Raw genomic sequence first — 21,448 nt, forward strand, 5'->3', positions numbered from 1 at the left:
TCGAACATGCGTCCGACTCGGACACGCCGAAAAAATACAAAGGCGTTAAACTAACTAAATTAATCAGAATAATTACTGCCATGGATCTGCATCTTCTCTTACACGCCTTCAGACACACGCCCATACTGCCCCTCCATGGACCTCGAGCACTGAACTCTCACCGATTGTGTACAATACAGTATTTGCGACACGCGAATTAACGCGATTTGACGTGTTAAATCTGCAGTATTTCATCGGGGTAACGCATCGTTTGATCAAGTTTGACCCCGACTTCTCCCCGTTATCGCAGCGCAGACAGTTACCTAGCTTTGCACGGCTAACTCGAGTATCGAGGAGACGGCGTCCCGCGCTGCTGAACGGCAAGCTTCGTTATAAAAAGCTTCCAGATGGACGTTTTGATCAAACCGACGTTGTGTGCACTTATCGCAGTGATGAACTGTCCTTCCACCGAAGAAAGACAAGTCTAAAGTACCCTCTCGTCAAAGGTGCTGACGTTAGCAAAGATGCTAGTGCTGAGACGGCGTCAACGAGCCGCGCTCGTCAAACGACACTGGTGGAGTGCAGCCGGGGCAAGCCACAGACTGCAGGCCCATCAACATAGTTCAGGACCGGGGGCTTCAAGACATCATTCAGATCGCCCGAACGAGGCGACCCATCATACACGCTACCTTCGAGGGGAACTACCGTTACGGGAACACGTTACGAAAGTGAGGCAGTTGCTGAAGGACTGAAAACCTGCACCACAGACCTCTGGAGAAAAAGTGGAGCCAGAGCCTCCAAAGAAGAAGATGGGATCAGCCTACTGATGGGATCAGCGTCGGAGTCTGATGATGAGGTTCTAGCCACAGGTAAATCTCTAGAGAGGTCGTCGCAGGCAGGTGCATATGGTAAGCTGGCCCATATTGCAAAAAAGGTCTACACCTGCCTCAACGGTTCCATGTGAGAGACTGTTCTCTTTGGCGGGCCACATCCTGCAGAAGAAGAGATCAGCTCTACCATGTGAAAATGTGAACAAGCTAGTCTTCCTGAGCAACTGGTTGAAAGAAGAGTAGACTGGTATGATTGGTTGACAGGAGGCCTGTTGCACAGATGCACCCTGTTTGAAGTAATTATCTTTAACCCAGAATGTCGAGACTGTTCGCTCGGTCTCTTCACAGACATTACGGCATTCCATTTCTAAAACGGGCCTACTTATTGTTGCGTTGATGTTACTACGCAAAAATCTCTTACAGGTAAGCTATTTCTGAATTTGTAGCGGACGTTACTCCGTAACGGTTGTTGGTTTCTGCTAAACATGCCTGCGGGTCATACGGATGCCGGACAAATTTAGAGATTGCTATTGAACACTCGTTAAACAAACACTAATAGTTGATATAACAAATCTGAAGAACCTGTTTCCTTAAACCGGTTCGTCATGCGTTTATTTATTTATTTACTTATTAACACTGCACGGAAAGGGACGGTGTGGGTGCAGGTTTTCATTCCAACCGAGCAGGAGCCACACCTGTTTGATCAGTTGATCTTGGCTTTCAATAGACTTTCACAGAGGTGTGGCTTCTGATTGGTTGGAATGAAACCCTGCACCCACACCGACCCTTCCCGGATACGATTGGACACCCCTGGGTTAGACATATATATAAACACGGCAATCGCGCTCGGACCGCGAATGAACTCCGGAGCGGTTCGCTTGTGGTGAGAAAGCAATCCCGACGCACCGACGAACCTGCATAGCAACGCATGACGGGAACCGCGTACTTCGCCGATGGCTCGCGACATAAATCGCGGTTTAACTCGGACCAAAGACGATGTACGATGCCTCGCTGAAATTTTCATGTCTGAACAACTTCCGCATAAAACACCAAGGCGTACAAAGTGTTTACCGAGCACTCTCAATGAGATGGCCTTGAATCGCTCTGTGGAACATATAAATTTGATAAATTATAGTAACTACAGCTAAAAAGAAAGCCACAATAAGCTCGTGGAGCTGCTGTCTCTCCATCTTGATGGATGACCGCTATGGGCAGAACCCCAGAACATAAACTCGCGCACTCTGACCAATGAGAGGACAGTTTACTCACCTTGTGAAAGCGAACCGAGCCAAGGAGAAAACACAACAATATTGTGACAGTTTAAGTTCCCGTTTCCGAACAAAGCACAGATCTACAGGTCTGAAAACACCCTGAGACTGAGACAAAGGCAGAGACAGAAGACTTGGCCTTGGGCCAGTTCAGCTTAGGGAGCTCTCTAACTAATGTTATCTCCCGGCTGTTCCTTCAGAGAGAAAACCGGCTCGGGTTTCTTCAAGCGTCCTCACTGTTGCCGGTTACAAATAACTCATCGACGCGGTATGTCCGCCAACAGGACTGCCATTTGCTGGGTGTTTTTTGTTTTTCGCACCATTCTGTATAAACTCTAGAGACTGTTCTGGGTGAAAACACTCCAAACAACCCACCTGCCACCAATCATACCACCGTAAAAGTCACGAGCTCACATTCCGATGTCCGATATGAAAAACGACGGACGTACAACTGACGCTGCTCTCTTGCCTGTTCTCGCTGCTGCTACACGATCGGCTGATCGGAAAACTGCACGTAAGGGTGGGCGCTCCTAATGAAATCTATATAGACAGAATGTAGGAATACTTTAGCAAAAACATCCTATAGACTCGTGTTACTCTTGTCCGAAGCTGAGAAAGTAAACATTAGACACTTTAGGCGTCGTGTCTGATCGTCTACGTTCGGTGTTTAAACGCGTAAATTAGTTTCGTTTCAATCCTTAAATGCAAATCTACAGAATACGCTTTGACACGGGGGGGGGTGAATAAAAGATATCCTCAGAGAAGATGATTGCAAATGAAGTGCTAGAAAAAAAAGCTGCTCACAAGCTAGAACGCAACCACTACAGAAGTGTTTCTAACTTTTCATTCACACTTAATAACTGTTTTATTATTCCCGATACTTTTACAGAGAGGGAGAGAGGGAGAGGGGGAGAGAGAGAGAGAGAGAGAGAGAGAGAGAGAGAGAGAGAGAGAGAGCGCTCTGAGCTGCTTTGGCTCTCACAGCCGTCCTGGACATCTGGTGCCAATGAAGCAGAGGAATGTTTTACCTCACAGCCCGTCTGGGAGTCTAGCACAGCTCGCAGAGTTACAGCTAAAACCTGACGGATAGAGCTTAGGGTCGTGCTTCTTTTACACAGTGTAAGACATCATGTTACAAATGTTTTGCACAGCTAACTCCAAGTCACTGAGAGTGCATTTTAATGTGGTCCTATTTAAACAACATTTATACACAAATCTACTGTTTTAAAAAAAAAAAAAAAAAAAACACACAACCCCACTAGATTAAGTCAGTTTAGGCCAAGAAAAACGTAAACGTGGAAGAAAACGTAAACTCTTGTGCTATAGCGTGACCATCAGGATGACTGGGCCCGTCTCGCTTGCCTGGGTTCGGTCACAAAGACCAAAGTTGCAGCCCAAATCGCATACTTGTGCGCCATTCTACGCCATTTCGTAATACAAATATTGCGCCCTTTAGCAGAAATAATTTCTTGTAGGCGTTTTGCATAATTATCCACCGGTCTCTGATATCGGCTTGCTGGAATTTTTGACCACTCTTCCACGTAATATTCTTTCAGTTGCAAGATGTTTTGGGGTTTTTCCTGCGTGTACTGCCTGTTTCAAAACCCAATGCAACATTTCAATGGGATTCATATCCGGGCTCTTACTAGGCCATTCTTTAACTCTCCGTTTCTTCTTTCTGACCAATCGCTTGGTGGATTTGCTAGTGCGCTTGAAAAGGTCCACTTTCGTTCAACTTCTGGACAGACGATCTCACGTTATCTTCAAGCACTCTTTGATATGATGCAGAATTCAGAGTTGAATCAATGAACGCAAGCCGTCCGGTCCCTGGGACAGTGAAGCAACCTTAAACCATAACATTCCCACCACCACGGTTGGTATGAGGTGCTTCTCCTGAAAAGCGGTCTTTGGTCTGCGCCAAACATGTCTGCTGTTACTCTGGCCAAACAACTCCATCTTTGATTCGTCTGTCCAGAGCACATTATTCTAAAAGGCCTGGTCTTTGACTATATGCTCCTCGGAGCTCTTCGTAGTCTTTCAAAGGCTTCTTCCTGGTACGCCTCCCATGCAGGTCAAATTTGTGCAATCTCTTTCTGATTGTAGACGCATGCACTTTGACACCAACAGTTGCGAGACTTACTAGCACGCCCCTTGATGAAATTCTTGGAGACTTAAGATGGGCTGTTCTTGGGCTGAACTTGCTGGGATGGTCAGTCCTGGACAAATTAGCAGTCGTTTTAAATCCGCGCCACTTGTAGATGATTTTCTGTACAGTGGAATGATGTATTTCAAATCATTTGGAGATCTTATTATATCCCTTGCCAGACTCATAGGCGTCTACAAACTTTTTTCCCGAAGGCCTTACAAATCTGCTTGTCTACTGATTTGTTCACGCCTGTAGAAATACGCAGAAATACCGACGTTCTGAATTTCCTATTTACCGTCAACATTATCCGCGCTGAATAATACAGGAGAGAAAAAATAAACCCACACAAACCTGGCCCGCTCTGTCACCACATACTTCAGTGATTTGATTTTGTTTGAACACACCTGCGATATAAGTAACCAGGAACGCTGATAAGATCTGACTAACAGACAATACATGTTCGGCTGAATTCCACGCATGTTTTTCAATCTGATCTGAGATTATTAAGCAGGCAGACAGACCGCGTATCCCCGGTGCGACTGTAAAATTAACCGAAATGGGCTTCACGCTGATTTTACAAACAGAGTAATGAGTCAACGTGTCGTTTATGAAGCAGCGTTTAAAAAGGCGTCTCAAACAGAAGCAGAAACGAGCTGAGAACTAAAAACCAGACCTGTTGGACAAAGTGTGTGTGTGTGTGTGTGTGAGAGAGAGAGAGAGTGCAGTTGTTCAGCTCTGTGTGAGTATTTATGGACATTCCTAATGTGGCGAGGGCAGAGGTCACGCTCAGCAGTCGCTCAAGTGGCAGTAAGCAACTGTGTCGTCTACTGGTGTGGAGAATAGCACGCACGCACACACACACACTTTGTTAACACACGAGTGGCAGCTGATACGACCGAACGTAAGAGAAGTGGTTCACTTCAGAAATGAAAGACGACACAAAGCGTAAAAAGTTCACGAGCCGCACGTTTCACGATCACGGACCTTCAATAATCCTGATCTGAATTTACCTCGGCGAGGCTGCGCTCGGCAGCGGGCCGAAAGTGAACGTGGCTCATGTTTCAGACTCGCACGCCGTGTTATAGGTCTGTGAGGGAACGCCGCTCCGACTCCTGCGGTCAAACAACTCGACTGGTGTTTAACAGAGACAGAAGACAATATTATCCCTTCTGTTCCACACACACACACACACACACACACACACACACACACACACACACACACAGGTACGAGAACAGCACCCGAATCATAATAAGTACAAGAAGTTGGATTCATGAGCTGAAGCCTCAACACTGCACTTTCCACTAGTTTCTGTAACAAAAAAAAGATTCAGTTCACAGGAGCTATTCCCTCACATCCTCTAATCACATGACAGGATATTTAAGACTGGTTTGTTTGTTTTGTTTTAATCTTGATATTGTAACCTTGATTTATTGTGATAAATGATGTCATGGTACACTTTTAGGAGACTTCACAAGTATCGTGAATGTTTTTTTGGTTTTTTTTTAAGCGGCTGATTTGATCATATTTTTGTACTGAACATTTAAAATATAATTTATTTTATTCGTTTATCAGTAGAATATTTTGCAAATATTATTAGGATTTATTACAATTATTCGAATACATTTATTTATTTATTTTAAACTTTTCCGTGTGTGATTTACTTTTATAGACATCATGTTTTTTTTCTTCCGTGGAAGTTTGTTCTAGTAAACACACCGGCACGGAAATCGGCACATCAACTAAACACCACCATTCCCACGGTGAAACATGGTGGTGGCAGCATGGTGGTGGTGGCAGCATGGTAGTGATACCAGCATGGTGGTGGTGAAGCATGGTGGTCCTGGAAGCATGGGGGTGAAGCATGGTGGTGGTGGTAAAGCCTGGTGGTCGTGGCAGCATGGTGGTGGCAGCATAGGGGTGGTGGTGAAGCATGGTGGTTGTGGCAGCATGGGGGTGAAGCATGGTGGTGGTGGAAGCATGGGGGTGGTGGTGAAGCATGGTGGTGGTGGTGGTGAAGTCAGGTGGTCGTGGCAGCATAGGGGTGGTGGTGAAGCATGGTGGTCGTGGCAGCATGGTGGTGGCAGCATAGGGGTGGTGGTGAAGCATGGTGGTTGTGGCAGCATGGGGGTGAAGCATGGTGGCGGTGGAAGCATGGGGGTGGTGGTGGAAGCATGGGGGTGGTGGTGGAAGCATGGGGGTGGTGGTGGAAGCATGGGGGTGGTGGTGGTGAAGTCAGGTGGTCGTGGCAGCATAGGGGTGGTGGTGAAGCATGGTGGTCGTGGCAGCATGGTGGTGGCAACATGGTGGCGACAGCATCATGCTTAAGAGCTGCTTTTCTTCAACCAGAACCAGGTATTTTATCAAGGTGGAGGGAATCATGAACAGCTACAGATACCAGTTGATTTCAGTCCAAACCCTTACGGTGTCTGAAGACTTTTCAGCACGACACTGACCCAAAGCAGACGTCCAAATCAGCAAAAGGAACAGCTTAACCAAAAGATCATCAATGTTTTTGAATGGCCTACCAGTAAACTCACACCTGAATCCAACTAAACTGACCTGAAGCGGACTGTGCACATTAGATCCGCCTTACGATCCGACAGATCTACAACGTTTCTGCAAGAAAGACTGGGATAATACTGCCCAGTCAAGACGTGCCACGCCGACGGACTCTGACCCGAAAAAGCCCGAGTGGTGTAATAACATCTACACGTGCTTCCACAAAGTATTAGTTTACGCGTGTGCACAACTATGCAATTCAATTATTCAATTTTTTTTTTCCCCTCGGGTTTTTATTTATTTATTTATTTATTTATTTTATTCGTATACTTTGTAGTTGCACATTAAAAGGTGGGTAAAAGGTCTGACATGATGAATTTGTTGCATCGTTCACCCCTGATTCCTTCCTCACGCCTTTCCCGGGTGCACACGTCGGTGCTTTCTATTTTAAAGTCAGTATTTAAAACGCTATGCAGACGTCGGTTAATTTCACTTCCTCAAAAGAGCGATTTTTCACAAGTCTGGTCTCCTCTAGGGATGTCGCTGTTAGCCGTGGTTACTGATCAACACTTGCCCTCACGCTGGCTTTTACAAAACCGCGATTAAAATGAATCTCACTTCTTTATTTTTCGCTCAAATGCAAGTTTTCCTCTTAATCACTCTCTCTCTCTCTCGCTCGGTCTCTTTCAGCTAATAAGGAGAATGTGATAAATACTGACAGTGTAACGGATCTTTAAGTCTTTCTAAGAAAGAACAACAACCAGGGTATCTGATTTATTGTTTAATCCTGTGGTATTTGGATGTGGAAAAATAACAGACGTTTCTTCTGTAAGAATCTGTACTATAGTTTTCCACTATTTTTTTTTTTTTTAACCACCGGCTTGTGCATTTTTATTTTATTTTATTTTTACGACATGATCACACTGTGAAAACTTGGTAGAATTTCCACCATAAACTTGCTAGGTTTAAAGGGCTTTTCTCACGTAGCGCTGCATCTATAAACCAGCCGCCGTAGCTTACGTACTTCGTTCTACCAGCTATGTACTTAATAAACAGTCGGCAAATTTGTACGACTGCAAGCCTGGAAGTTGCTTCGTCCGGACACGCCGTGCACCGACGTCCGCGCGTCTAACGCCGAATACGCACGCTTCAGACCGACAACTCGACTTCGCCAGATCGCTAAACTTCCAAGATTTCCGCAAGTCAGCAATACAACAACTGTCTGAGCTTCTCTAGGGAAATTTCACATGCAAACAGAGCGGGCGAGCAGACAGGCGGAGGACACGTTACCTTGGAAACCGAATAAGAAAAAAGCGCTGCTCTCTCTACTTTAAACACACACACACACACACACACACACACACACACACACACACACACACAGACAGAGAGCAGCCTAACCACGGGATCCCGTAAACCGGCTATGAGAACACGTTTCTTCTGACTGGAGGAAAAAGAAACAACAACTTAAAATAATTAAATAAACAAACAAACAAACAAACACAAGTTTCCATAGTTCCTGCCAATTACAAAACTCCCGTCTGATTCACGTCGGAAAACGGTTCCCTTTCCGCGTCTTTGGTGGCCTCGCAAGCGTGAGTAACACACCGCACGTTACGAACTCCGCATGAACTCACTGACGCTCTACAACACAGTATAAACCTGCGTGAGAGTTCAATTACGAATAAACGTTAACGGCACGTTTGCCGACAGAAACCAGGCCTCCGTGTTGCGATACGGTTAGCGCTCAGATTTCCATTCTTCTCATCTCAAATCTGATTGGTTTACAGTAGCCTACTACTTCTTATAGAAACGTTATCGTTTCTATAGTAACGGCTAATTCACAGGGACGCTCTACACAACTAGAGACGGCATTTAACGACGGAAAACGTATCGTCGTTGATACGGTGAAGTCTGACGTAAGGACAAGTTTTGTTTTTTTTTTTTTAAAAAGGGAGGAATCTCCAGTGTCGGCGCTTTGTAACAGGAAGTCATCAGGACTTGGTTAAATGGTTAAGAAAGCACAATGAAACATTCTTTAATAAAGTAGAAACTGTAAATGCAGCCGTTGTACTCTTCAGAGAGCCCTGTTGAGTATAATGGATATGTTTAAATGAAGAACTGGTGCGATGATGATAAATAAATAAATAAAGTTATTTATAGAAAGATCAGAAAGCTACTCTCTTTTAGAAGTTAAAAACGTCATATTTGCATAGCACATGCAGTTTTCTGTCTGAAACGACGAGAGACCGAACGAGCACCCGAGTGGCCTGTATGAATGGAAATGGACGAATCCTCCTGATGTTGTCATGGAGAAATCGACATGAGCGTGTCAGATTAGCAATGTAAGAGGAAAAGGACAGTTGACTGTCCATGGCTACCCCAAGGTTGCATGCAGTAACCAATGTCCAGGGAGATCACAAGATCCTGACATGGTGATGAATCACCTGGGATGACCAGCAGCTGGGATTACGTTTCAGCTGACATCAATGATGAGATGTCTGTCATACATGCTGAGATCTGAGTAGAAACAAGAGGATCTGAGGGAGGGAAGGAGAGGATGAGTTGAGCGTCATCTGTATAGCAGTGGTATGAGACCCCATGTGAGGATATGACCTCACCAAGAGATCGAGTATATAGGGAGAACACAAGAGGACCACGTACTGAGCCTTGTGGGATACCAGTGGAGAATCTGTGGGGAGCAGATATGTGGAGAAGCAAACCACTACCATGCTGCACCACAAATTCCAAGACTCATGAGGGTGGACAAGAGTGTCTTGTGGTTGACCATGTCAAACGCTGCTGAAGGTCAAGGAGGATGAGGACTGATAACAGTTTGACTGATCTAGCAGCATGTATCTTCTCCTTGGCAACCAAACGGGCGGTCTCTGTGGAATGTGCCGCTTTGAAGCCGGACTGGTTAGTATCTTGGAGGTTGTTCTGTGAGAGGTATAGAGACAGTTGATTGTAGACAGTGCATTCAAGGGTTTTAGAAAGCAAAGATGGTATCGGTCGGTAGTTGCCGATGTCAGAATGATCCAGGGTGGGTTCTTCAGGATAGGAATAACCCTTGCTCTCTTGAATGCAGTTGGTACATGACCAGAGGTTATGGAGCCATTGATGATAGTCATGATGAAGGGGAGGTGGTCACGTGAGATGGTCTGGAGCATTGTGGAAGGGATTGGACCCAATGGGCAGGTGGTAGGATTGCAGAACAAGATGACCTGCAGGATCTCTTCTGTTGCTAGATTAGAAAAATGAGCCAGTGAAGGAGAAGAGGAATCCTCAGTGGGTAGTGTCGGAGTCGGGGTAGAAGTGAAAGTCTTCAGCAGTCAGGGAGGACGGAGCAGGAGGAGTCGGTGGGTTGAGTAGTGAAGAAAAGTCGAAGAGCTTGCGAGGGTCTCGAGCAGAAGTTTCCAGCATTTCCTTGTAGAAGGCAGTCTTAGCAGAAGTCACTTTAGAAGAGAATTTGGACAGGAGAGCACAGTAAGAGGCAAGATCCGTGTCGAGTTTTTCTCTGATGTTCTTAGTTCTCTCCGATCGCTGCCTAACAAATCCGACAGCCAAGGAAAGGGGTAAGAAATCTTCCTGGGTTTAGAAGATAGAGGGCAGAGGAGGTCCATGGATGAGGAAAGTGAGGAGAAGAACGTGTCTGTTGTTAGAGAAGATTAGATCTACTCTGAGCAGATGAAATAAAGATTGGTGCAACCCTGCTGATGAGGAGGTAGTCTGTCTTCACTGGAGCTTTGGAGGCAGAAAATCAAGAGAATACGTGCTGCTTGTGAGACTTTACTCTCTCTCTGTCTCTCTCTTTTTCCCCAAGCAATGTGACCAGCAATATCGTGAGCGGGGAAACTCACTGAACGTTCCTCGTGAAAATCAGTGACAAGAAGTGTGTGTGGTCCAAAACATCCCTGTAAACACGTCCTGGAGCTGAACATCTCATCATCAAATACAACTTCATCATGCAACACACACACACACACACACACACACACACAAAGACAAAACCATGTTACAGTGAAGAATCACAACACATGGAGTGGTGCTGCTGCTGATGTTTAAATCCACATCACGATGCGACTCTCAGGAGCTTCATGATCTGCTGCTTCTGTGCACAAGATGACCGTTTTGTCTCTTCAGCTGTTCGTGAGCGCGAGTGTGTATTTCTCTCAAATCTGAACATTCACATAATGCACATTATGCCCGGTATATAATCCTTCACGGAGCAAAACTATTAGCAGATGCTGCTGAACAACAGATAAAAGATCCAAATAAGCCTCTAACAAATTACACGGATCATTATGACAATGACGACGACGACCACGATGATGCATATAATTATTATTATTATTATTATTATTACACGGCTCGAAACTGCAGCCACTGTGGTCGCATGTGCTCCCGAAATTCAATCCGTGCATGTGTGCGGGTGAAAATAATTGTTGTGGTGCGACCGGTTTTCATTTCTCTACAAAACGTTTGCTAATTACTGCACAGTATGTTCCTGCTGTGAGCTGATACAGTGACGGGATCTTTCTGTCAGCGGTGGGCAAGACCAACTGGCATGACTGTAGCATCAAATATGATTGGCTGTCATTTTTCTAGAAATCAGCTCTGATTGGCTGCCTGCCACTGTAGTGAAACTTAGTGACGTTACCTGGTCTTTCACGAGAGACACGATTTCATCCCCGGACCCTCTGCGTACGAGGCATTTATTTTTCCATCTGCTGATAGTGTTTTGGCACGGGTTTACCTCCATACAGAGGTTGCAGGTATCACTGTGTTTGCCACGGAATCCACACATTTTAAGCACGAGTGGTGTTTTTAAATAAAGGAAATATATAAATAAAAGAAAGATATCTAAATAAATTGTAGCTGTGGTGCTCCTTTACCGTCGGTGTGTTCCTGATTTTTTCAAAGTTACTACCAAGTAAAAAAAAGTTCATTTCAAGCCTTGTTATTAATATTTAGAGATGGCACAATAATTTCCAACAATAAAATGCAACCGATATTTTTTCCCCCTTTAAAAACTACTGAGCTGTAAAATGAGATTTTTCACTTTTTTTGGGGGGGAAACAAATGGACTTCAGAAAAATACAGAAAAAATGCATTACAGGATCGGACTAAACTTATTTTATCCCCCAGTAGACAATTATTATTATCATTATTATCATCATTATAATTATTATTGCTATTTATCTTTTTGTTACTCTGTATTGAGGACATGGGTCACGTGGGTGTTTGTGTTCGGCTGAAACAGATCTGAGAGCGACCCGAGGCGACGGTGTTCTCTTATGTAAGAGACATAAGCACATTTGCAAAAGGTGAAGCTTTATCCTGAGGGAAAGAAGGATCCAATCCCATAACACCTGCTCCACAATGACATCAGACTGAGAGAGAGAGAGAAAGAAAGAGAGACAGAGACGGAGAGAGAGACAGAGACGGAGAGAGAGACAGAGAGACAGACAGAGAGAGACCGACAGAGAGACAGACAGATCGAGAGACAGACAGATCGAGAGACAGACAGATCGAGAGACAGACAGATCGAGAGAGACAGACAGAGAGAGACAGACAGAGAGAGACAGACAGAGAGACAGACAGAGAGAGAGGGAGAAAGAGAGTGCGAGAGATGGCATTATAAACAATATCAGTGGTGTTTATTAACATCGTGCATTAATCGACGTCCGCCAACATCCTCCTCGCTCATCTGAGCTCTGGACCATGTAGTGTACGTTTCTGACAGCGTTTGACTTGCTCCAGCTTTCACCAAACACAAGACAAACCTCGTCCACGTCGTACCAACAAACGGTCCCAACTTCTCCGCTAAGGAAATAATCGTGAGCACCCAGACCGCGAGAGGCTTTTACCGCATCTCCCGCGTAGACGCACTCGGTATCAGCCGTGTAATAACGGTACCACTTCCTTCTTATTTAAAGAGTCCGATAACACCGCTTCATCCTTTATTTTCAGTTTCACTTTTAGCTAGACCTAAAAAAAGCGCGCGCCGGTCGTGTTGTTCGGACGGGTCTGGGGTTTCCAGCGCTACGAGGAACGCTTCAGGGCCAGACATGCGCGGTAGCACTGTAACTGGTTTGTTATCGTTTACGCCCGTGAAATGGTCTGTACACTGCTGAAAGTGGTCCGTCGTTCACCACCTAAACATGACGACGCAAGCGGTGTGAGAAAGGTCTCAACTGTTCAGTCGGAAATAAAAAGGGCAGACAAAAACACGCTACAGTACAAGGGAATTTTTCCAACCAGTCCATCAGCGCGACGGATAATGATTTACTGTAACGCAAACCTCCGCTTAACACGCCCGCTACACTCGCTGCGTACGAGCTCCGAGTGGGACTCGTACGATCGAGTCAGAAACACAAGCTCTCCCAAAGACTCCCATGAGGAGAAAAGGTCGCTCTGGTTGTTGGGAGGACGAAATCATTTCACATCAGGACAAATCCCAAAGAATGTGGAGGACTCCTGCACCAACCACAAACACACAAACAGGTACAAACTCGGGTAATAAGATGACTCATATACTCCACTTCAAAGGCGGGGAGAAGAAACAAAACAAAACAAAGGAAACATGAAACAAGAGACAGCGCAGCTTTACTAATCGGGCTTGTTACAACATACCACTACACTTTGATAAAGAGAGAGAGACCGAGAGACAGAGGCAGAGAGAGAGAGAGAGAGAGGCAGAGACAAAGGGAGACAGCGAGAGAGAGAAAAAGATACAGAGAGAGAGAGCAAGAGAGAGAGAGAAACAGAGAGAGAGCGAGAGAGACACAGAGACAGAGGGAGACAGAGAGAGAGAGAAAGAGCTAGAGAAAGAGAGACACAGACACAGAGCGAGAGAGAGAGAAAGAGAGACACAGAGACAGAGGGAGACAGAGAGAGAGAGAAAGAGCTAGAGAAAGAGAGACACAGACACAGAGCGAGAGAGAGAAAGAGAGACACAGAGACAGAGGGAGACAGAGAGAGAGACAAAGAGCTAGAGAAAGAGAGACACAGACACAGAGCGAGAGAGAGAGAGACACAGAGACAGAGGGAGACAGAGAGAGACAGAGAGAGACAGAGAGAGCTAGAGAAAGAGAGACACAGACACAGAGCGAGAGCGAGAGAGACAGACAGAGGGAGACAGAGAGAGAGAGAAAGAGCTAGAGAAAGAGAGACACAGACACAGAGCGAGAGAGAGAGAGCGAGAGAGAGACAGACAGAGGGAGACAGAGAGAGACAGACAGAGGGAGACAGAGAGAGAGAGAAAGAGCTAGAGAAAGAGAGACACAGACATAGAGCGAGAGAGAGAGAGAGAGACACAGAGAGACAGAGAGAGCTAGAGAAAGAGAGACACAGAGCGAGAGAGAGAGAGACAGACAGAGGGAGACAGAGAGAGAGAAAGAGCTAGAGAAAGAGAGACACAGACACAGAGCGAGAGAGAGACACAGAGACAGGGAGACAGAGAGAGACAGAGAGAGACAGAGAAAGAGAGACACAGACACAGAGCGAGAGAGAGAGAGACAGACAGAGGGAGACAGAGAGAGAGAGAAAGAGCTAGAGAAAGAGAGACACAGACAGAGCGAGAGAGAGAGAGAGAGAGACACAGAGAGCGAGAGAGAGAGCTAGAGAAAGAGAGACACAGACACAGAGCGAGAGAGACAGAGAGAGAGACAGAGGGAGACAGAGAGAGAGAGAGAGAGAGAGAGAGAGAAAGAGCTAGAGAAAGAGAGACACAGACACAGAGGGAGAGAGAGACACAGAGACAGAGGGAGACAGAGAGAGAGAGAAAGAGCTAGAGAAAGAGAGACACAGACACAGAGCGAGAGAGAGAGAGAGAGAGAGAAAGAGCTAGAGAAAGAGAGACACAGACACAGAGCGAGAGAGAGACACAGACAGAGGGAGACAGAGAGAGAGAGAGAGAGAGAGAAAGAGCTAGAGAAAGAGAGACACAGACAGAGCGAGAGAGAGACACAGAGACAGAGGGAGACAGAGAGAGAGAGAAAGAGCTAGAGAAAGAGAGACACAGAGCGAGAGAGAGACACAGAGACAGAGGGAGACAGAGAGAGAGAGAGAGCTAGAGAAAGAGAGACACAGACACAGAGCGAGAGAGAGACACAGAGACAGAGGGAGACAGAGAGAAAGAGCTAGAGAAAGAGAGACACAGACACAGAGCGAGAGAGAGAGAGAGGGAGACACAGAGACAGAGGGAGACAGAGAGAGACAGAAAGAGCTAGAGAAAGAGAGACACAGACACAGAGCGAGAGCGAGAGAGACCCAGAGAGAGACAGAATTATTAATTCAGCTGGTTGTCATAAGTCATTAATTCATCATCAGGAAGCGCATTATCGAAGTCAGTGTCAGGGTGGACTCGAAGTCTATTATGGGGCGTGAGGCAGGAATACACCCTGTACAGGACGCTGGTCCATCACAGGGTCCCACACACACACACACACACACACACACACACACACACACACACACAACGCACGGGGCAATTTAACACAACCCTGTAATGTTGGAAAATCTCTGTGGTATAAGCGGAAGAACACACTCCAGACACACACACGTCGAGAATTTCCAATAAACTCTGATTTAGGATATTAATGAATACTGGTAACACGACCACTTAATTAATCCGTTTAGGATGACTAATCAGACGGTACAGCTTTCATCAGGGTGATGATTCAGAAAATCAATGTATGAATATAGCTCTGCATGACGCGAAACGAAGAAGACGAAGTGGTACCCATACCCCCAACATTCTGACAAACCTTTCTGAGAAAACGTCTGGCGGTCTGTAATCGCGTGTTACGACGTCACGTTACGACACCACGACTCTTCCATACACGAGTACAGCTGAAAGGCTGCCAACAAACATCACATACCTGGAGTGAGCGTGCAGTCATACCGAGTCCAGCTCCAGCTGTGCTGATATTCAGTACAACTGAACGTCGTATATCGCCATAAACGCACTTGTATTCTAAATACAATTTATACAGGTCTATACATAAGAGATTTACACGGAGTAAGTGAAATATCGAACACAATACGGACAAACGTTCGGTTTATTCGCGCTCCGCTAGCGGAAAAACAGATCCCGAAGAAGCCACGCCCACTCCGCAGCCCTAACCCTAGCCAGCCTACGCGTAAAAACTAGCGAGGTTTCGACGATGTCTCTTCCTCTAGCGTAGTGACCGTTTCAAACTAGGACGTGGAATTGCGCGTGGCGAACGCAGATCAATCCATGATGACGTCGTTCGGTGAGGTGGTCTTCTGTGGTTTACGGAAGGAGTCTCCAGTGTCAGAGGTAAAGCTACGACGGTGCTTTCTGACATCTTCGAGACGGACGAGCTAACAGATTGTAACAGTCTTAACATGACGAAACGCTGGGCTTTTATCTTATTAGAAAGAAAGCAAAAAAAGAGAGAGAGAGAGAGAGAGAGAGAGAGAGAGAGCGAGAGAGCGTAAGATAGAAAGTACAACGTGTCGGTCTTTAATAAATAAAAACAGCTGCGGTACAGGAGGAATAAAGCTTTCGGTGTGGATCTCTTCCCACAGCTGCATGTTTGGAAGTGTTTTATTTATTCCTCACGAACGGTCTAACCGGAACTCTCCTGTTAAGAAACGTCCTGTTTATTCGTCCTCTTTCGAGAACGTCTTTCAGTCCTGACGCCGTATCGCATAAGCGGCTAAATAAAACCACGTGCTCTTCACGGGACGTATTTCAAGAAAGCCTTCGGATCGTTTTTCAAGACCCGCCATCGATTCGGCGTCAAGGCGTGCTTTTTTCCCCCCTCTTTCTTTCATTCCTAAACTGAAGGGACCCAAACAGGAAATACATTCTACATGACCTCAGTGAGAGCAGAGCGAGGCGCTGCCAAACAGCCCCACTTGACAGACTCGGTACGGTGCCGCGAGCCTCGGTCTGCTCTCGCTGCTCCAAAAAAAAAAAGATTCCTTGCACCGGGGCCGTGTTTACACTGGTGCGTTTTGGTTATAAAACGGCGTTATAAAATGAAAACGATCCTCGTCCACTCTGGCGTTTCCGCCGTGTTTCAGAAACGATCTCCGTCCACATGACACGACCGAATACGCACGTCACATGACCATCCGTGTACAATGGGCACGTGCGTACAAGTGTAAACAGGACGTTGGTTGCTAGTAGGACTTACGCCGCTTGAAATGAGATTTGTTGGCGATCGCTCTAATCGTAGCTCACCCCTTGCGCATGTAGCAGCCAGCTACATGACGACGAAGCCAGCAAAGCTTGCGGTTCAGTCTCCGTGTTGTTGCGTATACGATCAAGGTAGCGTAACGGTCATGTGTTAGGGGCTTGACGAATCAGTGAAGGATACGCCATGATCCAGAAGACCCAATCAGGGGGCGAATGTGGACGGAGCCACGCCTTCGTTTTCAAAAGTCTGCGTTTTGGTCCGTTTACACTGAAATGCGAGGCCGGAGTTTACAAACTAAAACGGGGTCTTCGGCGTTTCCGAAAGTCTCCATTTCTCGAGGGTGGAAAACGCCGGAGCAGTGTAGACGGCAGGTGAAACCGTAGCAACAGTTGTGTGTTTTAAAACAAAAACACACACTAGTGTAAACAGGGCTTGAGTGTCTCTCTTAAAACCTTCCTCCGTCGTCTTGATCGTTGTCACGATCCGGTTCTCAAATCGAAAACTCCGACCTAACGTGAAAATGTATTTACTAATCCAAAAGAAAATCCAAACGAGAGGGTTTTAAAACTAACCAGCACTAACTGTAACAGGAGAAACAATTCGTATTAGTGCTCAGTAAGGGTCTAGAATAGTACACAGGTTTTTTGTGATTTGAGACACGACGCTAGTGTGTTTATCGGAGGTAGACGGGCGGAACATCAAGTTCGTCGTTATTGCTGAACTACGCACGAGGATAACGCAAGAGACTAAAGTAACCATCTTTGATATTTATAACATTCAGCATGTTGCGCGTTTCTGTCATGGCGCCGTTTGTAAATGAAGCGACCCCACATGGGGTCGTGACTCAGGACCCGTAGTTCGGGAACCTCTGCATTAAATCTCAGCGACCTTAAATCAGGTCGTCGTTTACATTTCGCCGCGACGTTCGTATCCGTCCTGCGCCGTCCTGCTATCGATTGTTTTCAGACGAGCGTCGCCGCAGCACTCGCTCTCCCGAGACACAAATTTACCAATCGTATAAACGTTTCTCCGCGTAAAAATGTCCCGACGGATTTTTCCGTCTTTCTCCCTACGCACACGATGCCGATCGCCTGTAAAGCGCGAGGCGTGTTCCTGACACGGCTCATTTGCATGTCACGACGCCCACAAAACTCCATAAAAGGTCACGTGCACAGACAGCTGGGAAAATCAGTCAGGAAAAAAAGCTATTTTGACTCGCTTCTATGCCAGTAAATATATTAAATAATAAATTATATTATTACTTTTTAAAGGCTGGGTGTTCGTTTAGAGATTACGGTTCAGCACAGATAGACCGACCCGTCCTCCGTTTCTTTTATTGTAGCCTAACGATTCGTTTTATTCGTCTAAATTTATGGCTTTGTGCCGGCTCACTTTCTCTCTTTAACTCCAGTGAAATGAATCGACCGGGTTTTCACGAAACGTCCTCCTCTAGTGCGTCGCTCTTAGTCTCTGACCTACTGAACTAGCCCGAGGGTGTGTTTCTGATCGAGACTTCGCCTGTAAATCTAATAAAAATAAAGCCAACGGTATAAATACCCTGTACGTATACGGGTGCAGTAACGCGTGGAAATTATTCTTGACGTGAATCTCGCGTGAATTTTCACACGAGTAGGTTACGGACAGGTTTTTCCACCTGCAGAATTGACAGGATTTTCATGCCTACTGTGAAATATCCCACGGTCGTTTCGTGTCGTGAAAATAACCACCTCGTACATCTTCTACCTGAGAGATCACACACACGGAAAAACAGAAAGACATTCCGATGAGTCGCGTAAAACCATCCTGGATTTGTGTGAAACGGTGTTGATTTGCGGACTCGTCCCTGCAGGATAAGTACTAAAGATAACTAATAAAGTGCTGAAAAACCCCCACCGAGTCAGTCTGACTCTAAGAGACAGTCTGGCGATCACGTGGCTGATCTCTGTGCAGGTGAGACGATAAAAACCCCACAGACGCCTGGATCTGTTCGAGGTTTATCAGAATGATCTGAAGGAAGTAGTGCACTAAAACTCAGTCAGGTTTTACCAAAACTCCTCAGCTCTCAGGGTATTACAGCTTTACCAAGCTATTAATACAGACCCTGCAGTGAGAGAGAGAGTGTGTGTGTGTGTGTGTGTGTGTGTGTGTGTGTGGCAAGCCAGCAGACGATTTAAGAAAGCAGCACCTCTCTCCCGAAAGACACACCTGAATCCTAAACACATCATACACAGTATATTAGTATCAAGGGTTACTTACTAGGGCCCCTACACAGGGAGCATGGAGATTGAGACTCGAGCCCTAGTCGAATAGCTGAGATGAATAAAGTTAGCACTAACCAAGTTTAGAAGATAATAAACCTACCTGGTCGTTTATTTTCAGGGATTGTGTGGAAGAAATCTCCAGGTGTGTTGCTGCCACTTAGTTTCCAAGCAGCTAACGCGATTAATCGGGTTTAACTAGCTGTCTTAGCAACAACACCGACACTAACCCAAACACTTTAAACGTAACAACACGCCCTGAAATGACCAGCACGGTGATTCGTTTCCGTTTTACACCTCTCGCTCTCTCTCTCAAAAAAACCCCCAAACAAACCGGATGTAAAGAGCTCGCGCAGCTAGCTACAAACCCCCCTTTAGCTAACCAGCTAATATGAACTAATGTTACCTCCTCATAGGCGTTCTGATTCTTCGCCCGTATTCCAAACGAAAAACCCGCCTCCTCAACTGTGATTGGATAGTCGCGTCTCCAAGGTCTGGCCCCGATTGGACAACTTCGATCAATATGACCGTTCAGCCAATCCTAGAGCAGTAAAACGGAGTAAGGGTGGGGTAGGTTGTGGAAGGAGGGGGGGATAACGCTGTCTAGCGATAGCAGCAGCAGAGGAGGAGGAGGATTTTCTCGCCAGCTAACATGTTAGCCCCGGTGCCCTTTAGCGACTCCAGTCTTCTTCTTCTTTTTAAACGCACCGAGAACTTATAAAGAAAAACGAAGCCGCGTTTATCCGGTAAGAGTCGGTGTAGGTGGCGCGGTAACTTGACTAAAAGTGGACGTTAATGTGGATTTGATCATCGCATCACTTACCGCTCCATGTTCCCACCCTCCTGGCTGACAGGCGCGCGCGAACACAGCGACTACTAGCGACACGAGAGCGCGCGCGCGAAGACAGCGACTACCAGCCACACGAGATCGCGCACTCCACCGGAAGTGCACGGCTTACATTAAAAGACCCACAAGTCCCGATCTTATTATTATTATTATTATTATTATTATTGTTCCGATCCTCTTATTATTGTTATTATTATTATTATTATTATTATTTTAAATTCATATTATTGTAGTCCCGAAACTCTTATTATTATTGTTGTTGTTGCTGTTGTTATTAAATTTTAAAAATTATATTTATTATTGTAGTCCTGTTCCTCCTCTTCTTTTTCCTCTTCCTTTTTAGTTTTTGTTCCTTTTCTTCTTATTGTTATCAATATATATATATATATATATATTCACACAGTGCCCTCCACTAATATTGGCACCCTTGGTAAATTTGAGCAAAGAAAGCTGTGAAAACCTTTTGATCTTTTGTTTAAAAAATCACAAAAATACTCTCCTGTCATGGATATCAAACAATTTCAAACACAACACAGGTTTATCAAAAAAAATCTTTGTTAAATATAAGTGTGCAACAATTATTGGCACCCCTATGAATTCATATGAGAAAAATATATTTGAAGTATATTCCCATTGATATTTTAAAAAAAAATTTAGTACACCTGGGTGACTAGGAACAGGAAATTGCTCATGACTTCCTGTTTCACAGGGATATAAATATGAAGTAATAAAAATAATGAGGAATTTGGCCTATCCAAACTTTGAACTTACTCATTCATAACAATGGGTAAGACCAAGTAATATAGCTGTGATGTGCGGCAATAAAAAAAATAATCAGGGCAATAATTAAGAAGTTCCAGTCTACTAGAAATGTTATGAATCAACCTGGAAGAGTGTGTCTATATTGTTATATAGTTGAATATATTGTATATCACAGCTGGAGAACTGCAGAAGTTAGTTGTGTCTTGGGGTCAGAAAGTCTCCAAAACTACAATCTGAAGTCACCTACATCACCACAAGTTGTTTGGAAGAGTTTCAAGAAAAAAGTCCTCTACCCTCATCCAAAAACAAAGCGTCTTCAGTTTGCCAGACACTACTGGAACTTCAAATGGGATCAGGTTCTATGGTCAGATGAAACCAAAATAGAGCTTTTTGGTAATAAACACCAGAGGTGGTTTTGGAGCACACAGAGAGGTAGCCATATGGAAAAGTACCTCATGCCCACGGTTAAATACGGTGGTGACTCTTTAATGTTTTGGGGCTGTTTTTCAGCCAGAAGACCTGGACGTTTTGTTAGGATACATGGCATCATGGACTCTATCAAATATCAACAGATATTAAATGAAAACCTGACTGCCTCTGCCAGAAAGCTTCAAATGGGCCGTGGTTGGATCTTCCAGCAGAACAATGATCCAAAACATACATCAAAATCAATACAAAAAT

At 45.3% G+C, this 21,448-nt stretch overlaps 1 protein-coding gene across 3 annotated transcripts in view; it reads right to left on the reverse strand.

The window, feature by feature from the left end:
- Positions 1 to 20,065, reverse strand: part of LOC128606999 (granule associated Rac and RHOG effector protein 1-like) — a 51,174-nt gene extending 31,109 nt beyond the window's left edge. The window contains exon 1 of one of the 3 annotated variants that reach the window (XM_053623598.1): positions 19,982 to 20,065. The gene's annotated coding sequence lies outside the window, so the exon portion shown is untranslated. The other 2 variants (XM_053623599.1, XM_053623597.1) reach the window with 2 other exon arrangements.
- Positions 20,066 to 21,448: the final 1,383 nt, after the last annotated feature.

This window comes from Ictalurus furcatus, chromosome 4 (assembly GCF_023375685.1).
Source record: "Ictalurus furcatus strain D&B chromosome 4, Billie_1.0, whole genome shotgun sequence".
Lineage (NCBI taxonomy): Eukaryota > Metazoa > Chordata > Actinopteri > Siluriformes > Ictaluridae > Ictalurus > Ictalurus furcatus.